The following is an 8,187-nucleotide window of genomic DNA, read 5'->3' as shown; positions in this document are numbered from 1 at the left end:
GAACTCAGGAGGTTGAGGAAGGAGGATTGCAAGTTTGAGGCCAACCTCAGCAATTTAGCAAGGCCCTTAACACCTTGCCTCAAAAGGGCTCAGTGTAGTACCTTCCAAAGCTAGCTCACTCATCACTCTGAGTGGGCCAGGTTAAGAAATTTCCCTTGGTGTCACATCTTTGCATCTCAAATTTCTGGCCATTTGCAGTTGCTGTAAACTCATCTATTTAGGAGACTGAGTCGAGGTTTGCAAGTTTGAGGTCAGCTTGGGCAGCATAGTAAGATCTGGTATACATAGGATAGTTAAAAAATTTGTGTTAGACCACAGACCATCCATTGCTACATTGTTTACTTGACTCTTCCTTCTATGAAACAAGTTATTCCAGAATTTTACAAGTGTTTATATACTGGTATAAGAATATAATTTTTAATGATAGTTATTTCTGGTAGTGGGTCTACTAGTGATACTAATTTCCAAAAATTTCTACAGATGGTTTGCATCACTACTTATATAATCCAGGGAAACAAATCACACTCTAAATGTGAAAAATAAGAAAATAAGAAGTTGCATTTTTACTCCCTATTGGTAGTTTAGTCTATAATTTTCTAAACTTTTTATTATGCATGTATGTAATATTTAATTTTTATAACTTTGAAATAATTTTAGATATACAGAAGTATTTTTAAAATGTTACAAAAAAGATTGAAACATCAATGATGACTTCATAAAAACTTAAAACTGGGCCATGTGTGGTGGTGCTTGCTGGAGATCCCAGCTGCATAGAAGGCTGAGGCAGTAGACTGGCAAGTTACAGGTCAGCCTGGGCAACTTGGTAAGACTTTAAAAATAAAATTTAAAAGAACTCTAGGGAGACCAGCATACTGGCATCTACCTATAATTCCAGCCACTCTGGAGGCTGAGGCAGAAGGATCACAAATTGGAGGCTAGCCTCAGCAACTTAGACCTGTCTCAAAATAAAACATTAAAAAAAAAAAAAAGAACTTTGGTTATAACTCAATGGGAAAGTATTCCTGAGTTAAATCCCCAGCACTAAACACACACACACAAAGGGTCTGGGGGTTTATATATACTCAATGTAGATCACTAGCTTAGCATGCATATAGCCCTGAATTCAATCCCCAGTGCAAAACAAGACAGGAAAACTGGGCAAAAGATTTGCATAGACATTTCTTCAAAAATAATAATTGGTAAGCACATTTTAAAAATTATTATTCATTAGGAAAATGCAAATCAAAGCCACGATAAGAGATCCACTTTGTACCCTCTAGGATGAAGACAAGTTTTGACAAGAATGTGCAGAAGCTGGAGCCTTCACACATTCTGGTGGAGAGGAAAAATGGTACATTTTTGGAAAATGGTTGATAGTTGCTCAAAAAGTTAAACAGTTACCATATTACTCCTAAGTATACACATAGGATAAAATATGTCCATACATTATTTTGTATACAAATGTTTAGAGCAGCATTATACGTACTAGTCAAAAGGTCACAGCAACTGAAATGTTCAATGACTAAACAAAAAGTGATGTATCCACACAAGGGAGTTTTTTTTGGAATAAAGTATATATATCTACTGATACATATATAATACACACATATATATATATATATATATATATATATATATATATTTCCGGGGTTGCTGTAACAAAGTATACAAACTGGGTGGCTTAAACAACAGAAAAGTATTGTCTCATAACTCTGGAGGCCACAAGTCTGAAATCAAGGTATTGTCAGGGATGGTTCCTTCTGAGGGCTGTGAAGGACAATCTTTTCCATTGGCTTTTTCCTAACTCCTTACCAGCCTTTGTTTAGTAAATAATGTTCTCCTTGTATCTTCAGAGTATCTTCCTACTATGCATGTTCCAACTTCCCCTTTTGTAAGTATAGTCAGGGCTCATTGGTAGAACACTTACCTAATATCACAGTGTCATAGGTTTGATCCCCAGCCCTGCAAACAAACAGAAAAGGATACAGTTACATTGAATTAGAGCCCCAATGACCTCTTTAAAAAAATGATGAGGGGCAGAACGTGTAGCTCTTGGTTTGATCCCGAGCACCAATAAATAAACCCTGAAAATACTATATTCGGGTGCAGTGGCCCATGCCTGTAATCCCAGGGACTCAGAAACTTGAGGCTGAAGAATTGCAAGTTTGAGGACATCCTCGGCAACTCAATAAGACCCTGTCTCAAAAAAAAAAAAAAAAATGGGACTGAGGATGTAGCTCAGTGATAGAGTACCTCTGGCTTCAAAAAGAAAAAAATAGTACATTAAGTCTGATCTAATTTTACTCAACATTTCTAACACCAAATGTGTGAGTTTTTCCCCTTTTATCAGGGGTTCTTTAACTCTTCAGACACTAACTGGCTGTACCACAATTCAGTTCCATTCTAGTACTAACCTCCTTGAGTCAGCACAAGCAAACCTCAAAAGACTGCCCCCATTTCCTATGCCAGTCACAAGTCTCAGGTCGCCACCTGTACTTCTGAATGAAAGAGACTGAACTTGGAGTCCCCACTCTGGTTTTTTTTTTCTTGGGCGGTGCTGGGGATGGAACCCAGGAGTTTATACTCCCAACTGAGCTATCTCCCCAGCCCTAAGTCCCCACTCTGAATTAAGAACAAACTTCCTTCTGCTGAAAGAAGGAAGCTTTAGCTTTCTTTTCTTTTTTTTTTTTTTTTTGGCCCTTTAGGGCTATAATCCCACCTTCTCCCCACCCCCCACAGGCACCAAAGAAACCAGGGAGTGAAGAATGAAGACCTAGTCCCTGCCCCAGCCCTAACACAGGATAATTAAATCTATGTATGTGTATCATCTTGCTTTTGTTTCTGTAAATTGTAACTGCTTCTCTTGGGCTGATGGAGAGAAGCAATCTGACTGCTTCTCAATTTGATCAAGTTCACAATTCATTTTTCCATCTTTTGTCTATTAAGTGAACAAGTGGCCAAATCTGCCAGCCAGGATCCAGGCAGGGTCGGTGGACTAGGCTGTCTGTAACATGAACCTGGTTGATATGTAGGCACGATTGATGAAATCATTGGCTATTGGTGACTAAACCCCATGTCCAGCCTTTTTCCCTGGTGGTCCTGGGATGATGCTAAAGATCCAGCCCTCTTCACAGGGTTAGATCCTCTGGCATCCTGTTCATCATTCTGAAACTTTATCTGTGGGCCTACCAAGAGTCACCTTACAGGCATGCTGAGGGACTTGCTAAATTGCTATTGTTTTTGTTAATGAAAAACAAAAAACCCTCCTGTCACCTCTATCATGTAGGAAATTCCAGGGGTTGTAAAAACTATGCAGGGACCAGGGGCAAAGACCAAAAAAAAAAAAAAAAAAAAAAAAAACAACTATATATATATATATTATATCTTTTCTTATTATATCAAATAAGTGAAAAAAGCCAGTTACGAAAGGCCAGACAGCGTATGACTCCATTTATGTCTAGAATAGGCAACACTATAGAGACAGAAAATAGATTAATGGTTGCCTGGGATGAGGAAAGAAGGGAATGGGGAGTGATTGCTGATGGATAAATTATATGTTTGTACAGCTGTTTAAAATATGATGGTACAAGCCTGTAGTACCAGCTACTCAGGAGGCTGAGGTGGGCCAGCCTGGGCAATTTAGCAAGACCCTGTCTCAAAATAAAGGTGGGAGTGCTGGGGATGTAGCTCAGGAGTAGAATGCTTGCTTAGCATGCAGGAAGCCCTGGCGTCCATCCCCAGTACTGAAGAAAAAAATATATATATGTTGAATTTGTAGATTGCTTTGGGCAGATTAACATTTTACTGATATTAAGTTTTCCATTCCATGAACACTGGTTATCTTTCCATTTTTTAAATGTCTTTCAGCAGTGTTTTGTAATTTTCAGTGTACATGTCTTTCACCTCCTTTTTAAAATTTATTAGATATTTTTGTTCTTTTAGATGCTATTGTATATGGAATTTCTTAATTACCTATTCTGATAAGTTTTTTGTTTATTTTGTTTTGTACTGGGGATTAAACCCAGGGTTGCTTTACCACTGAGCTGTATTACCAGCCCTTTTAATTTTTATTTATTTATTATTTTTGAAATAAAGATCTTTATTTCATATAAATTTAATATTTTCATAATTAGAATAAAGCAAACACATTCTTGAGTCCATTATTTCAGATGATTTGTAGTATAAAAGACTGCCATTAATATGAGATTCCTGTCATTTGAATATCTGTCTACATGCTTGTAGGAAGCTTCTGTAGCCTTTTCTTAGTAGAAATTCCAGTTTTTCTGAATTCTTCCCTTTCCTTCAGGTATTCCATTTTGCATTCTTCATAAAACACTGGATCACTGTAGTAAGCAGTTAGACATTGTTTCAATGCAGAATTTTCTTCTTGGCATTTTACTACCATAAGGATGCCAGAGTCCTTGCAACAATTGGTAAAATCTTGAACTTGTTCAGAACACCTCTCTCTGACCTTTTCTCATTATTTTTGGGATCAAAACATCTTTTTTGACATGTCTGAGATGCTGCTCTGCAGGGTCAAGCACCATCACCGTGGGCAGAGAAGGCAGCTGCTCAGGCTCTGGGCAGGGTCAGGGAGGGGAGGAGCCTCTTAATTTTTATTTTAAGACAGGGTCTCACTAAATTACTGAGGTTAGTGTCGAACTTGTGATCCTCTTGCTTCAGCCTCCCACTGTGCACCTGGCCCTACTCTGGTAGTTCTTTACAGGTGTATAGAAAGACTACTTTTTTTTTAATTGTTTTTGTACTCAACAACATTGCTGAATTCGTTTATTAGCTCTAGTAGCTTTCTTATGGATTCTTTGAAATTTTCTATATATAAGATCATGTCAACTACAAATATAGTTTTATATCCATTTCATTTTGTAAACCTTTTATTTCCCTGTAAAATTTTTTTCTAATTGTTTTGAATAGAATTTTCAATACTATATTAAATACGAATGAAGAAAGTAGGCATTTTTCCTTGTTTCTGATCTTATGGGGAAATTTTTACTCTTTGACCATGGGTATGATGTTCCCTCTGGGTTTTTTATAAGTGCCCTTTTTCTTGTTGAGCAGATTCTATTCTAAGTTTGTTGATTTTTTGGGGGGGGCGGTGGTTACTGGGGATTGAACTCAGAGACTCTTTACCACCAAACTACATCCCCAGTTTTTTTTTTTGTTTGTTTATTCTTTTAATTTCTTATTTTCCCCCCAGGGTAGGACTACTCAGGGCCTTGCACATACTAGGCAATGCTCTGCAACTGAGCTTAATTTCCAACCCCTAGTCTTTTAAATTTTGAGACAGGATCTCACTAAGTTGCTGAGGGTCTTGCTAAATTGCTAAAACTGGTCTCAAACTTGAGATCCCCTACTCAGCCTCCCAAGTCTCTTGGATCACCAGCCTGTGCCACTGCACCCAGCTACTTTTTTGTATATTCTCCAGATATTTTCTTTGTAATTACTATGGGGATTACATAGAGCATCCTAAAGTTATAGTAATGTAATTTGAATTGATACTAACATCTTCAATTGCAATTAAAAACTATTTGTACAGTTTTCTTCTCCCTTCATATTATTGATATTACAAATTATATCTCTATACAGTGTATACCCAACAACGTAGATTTACTTATTATTGCAGTATTGGGGATTGAACCCAGGGGTGCTCTACTACTGCACTATGACCCCTTACCTTTTTAAAAAAAAAAAAAAAAAATTGAGACATGGTCTCACTAAGTTGCCAAGGCCGGCCTCCAACTTGCCTTGACCCCCCAAGAGCTGGGATTATAAGTGTGTGCCACCCTGCTCTATCTAATGACATAGATTTAAATTTTTAATTTTTAATTCATTTGTCCTTTTTTCTTTCTTTTGAGATTTAAACTTTTTTTTATGCATTTGTCTTTTTTTCTTTCTTTCTTTCTTTCTTTCTTTTTTTTTTTTTTGGAGTTGGGGGAGTCTCTCAGTATTGCCTGAGCTGGTCTCAAATTCCTGTGATCCTCCTGCCTCAGCCTCCTGAGAAGCTGGGAATACAGGTATGAGCCACTGCACCTGGCTCAGTTCTGTTGAAAATTAAAAGCGGAGTTACAAACCAAAATTACAATAATACTGACTTTTATATTTGCCCATGTGTTTATCATCACTGCAGATCTTTATGTCTTTGTATGGCCGTGAGCATCCTTTCATTTCAACCTGAAGGCTCCTTTTACCATTCCTTGTAGGGCAGGTGGCATGCAAATAAGATCTGCTATGCTTCCTCCAGTTAAAGAGGGGAAAAGGGAAATGAGCTGCTACCTGCTCAGGATCAACTCTACCACCATGCTGGTGAAGAGTGGGTATGTTGAGTAAAAAGGCCATGAAACATTCCTGCCTCTTTAAAGCTTTTTCTTGCTTGAGTATTTTCTTTGTTGCTGTAACCCTTTGATCTTTCCAGAGCTTCTACACAGGTGGTTTAGAAGACTTCTAGTTGTTTCTGTGTGTTTCTATGGGGAATTCAAATTGGCAATGATTTTTTTTTTTTTTTTTTTTTTTTTTTTTTTTTAAATACAGAGAGCATTTTGGCAAACTGGCACTATCATTCAGAACTGGTCATTGTGGCAGGAAGACAATCTGTGTGTTTGTGTATTTGTATATAAGTGTGCATGTTATGTATAAGTATGTATCTGTATCTATGTTTATATATATACATATATATGTGCACACATGAATTTGTGTATGTTTATGTATATGTGTATGTGTATGTGCACATACACAGAAGATATGTGTATCTGAAAAGCCTTAAAATGCTGATATCCTCCTGAAATTAAAATCATACAAACTTGACTTAAGGAAATAATCATTTTTGTTTGCAAGACATTTTGGCTAAAAGGAAATTTCTTGCCCACATTCCTTATAATAACGAAATACTGATAGAAATATTTATGTCCAGCAGTAGGGGTTGTTAAAATATACTGCGCATGGTCTACCATGCTGTGGAATGCTAAAACTCATGTTAAGGAAGATTTAATTTCAGCAAACTTGCATTACTTAACATTTTTAAAGAGTTAAAATAGATCATATTATAGGTCACAAAGCAAATATTAGCAAATATAAAAAAGATATAATTTCTTATGCCCTATGAGATCATAATAGAGTGAAATTAGAGATCAATGATAAGATCAAAAACAGAAACCACTCTAATACCTGGAAAATAAATAAATAGTATGCTTTCAAATGATGAATGGAAAGCAGAAAAAATTGGGGAGAAATTTTAAAAAACTACAAATGAGGATAGTGATATACATATCAAAATCTCTGGGACAGTATAAAGGCAGTTCTAAGAAGAAAAGTTATAGCCCTGATATCATACTTTACAAAAGTCCCTAGAAAAAGTCAAACAAATGAACACCAAAAGCAATAGAAGACAGGAAATAATTGAAATTGGAGCCAAAATCAATGAAACTGAGAATAAAAATAGTACAAAGGATCAATGAAACAGAGTTGGTTTTTTTTGAAAGGATGAACAAGATTGATAAACCCTTAGCCAAACTAACGAAAATAAAGAGAACTCAAGTAAAATTAGAGGTGAAAAAGAAAATATCACCTCACACATTATTGTAATCTAGAGAATCATCAGAAACTATTTTGAACATTTATACTCCAATAAGCTAGAAAATATTGAAGAATTGTCAGATTCTTAGAGACATATGACCTACACAAGTTGAACCATGAAATATAAAAACTTACAAAGATCAATATTAAATAATGAAATTGAAGCAGCTATCAAAAGCCTTCTAACAAAGAAAAGTCCAGAACCCGATTGATTCTCAGCTGAGTTCTATCACACCTTTAAAGAAGAACTAATACTAACCCTCCTCAATTTTTTCCATGAAATAGAATAGGAGGGAACACTGCCAAATTCATTTTATGAACCTAGTATCACCCTGATACCAAAACCAAAAAAGACACATCAAGGAAAGAAAATTTTAGGTTGTATGCTTGATGAATATAGATGCAAAAATTCTTAATAAAATATTGGCAAATCATATACAAAAACACATTAAAAAGGTAGTGCACCATGATCAAGTGGATTTCATCCCAGGGATGCAAGGTTGGTTCAGCATTCACAAAATCAATAATAGCAATTCATGTAAATAGAATCACATGATTATCTCAATAGGTGCCGAAAAAATATTTGATAAAGTCCAGTAC

General features: G+C 36.1%; 1 protein-coding gene and 1 pseudogene across 4 annotated transcripts in view; one reads left to right on the top strand and one right to left on the bottom strand.

Moving 5' to 3' along the window:
• Urgcp (upregulator of cell proliferation) overlaps nucleotides 1-8,187 on the top strand; it is a 41,144-nt gene that overhangs the window by 1,579 nt on the left and 31,378 nt on the right. The gene's annotated exons all lie outside the window — the stretch shown is intronic.
• LOC124990829 (COX assembly mitochondrial protein homolog) lies at nucleotides 4,089-4,547 on the bottom strand (annotated as a pseudogene).

Source organism: Sciurus carolinensis, chromosome 8, assembly GCF_902686445.1.
Source record: "Sciurus carolinensis chromosome 8, mSciCar1.2, whole genome shotgun sequence".
Classification (NCBI taxonomy): domain Eukaryota; kingdom Metazoa; phylum Chordata; class Mammalia; order Rodentia; family Sciuridae; genus Sciurus; species Sciurus carolinensis.
Note: the sequence above shows the minus strand (reverse complement) of the source record. Positions and strands in the feature narration are given on the sequence as shown.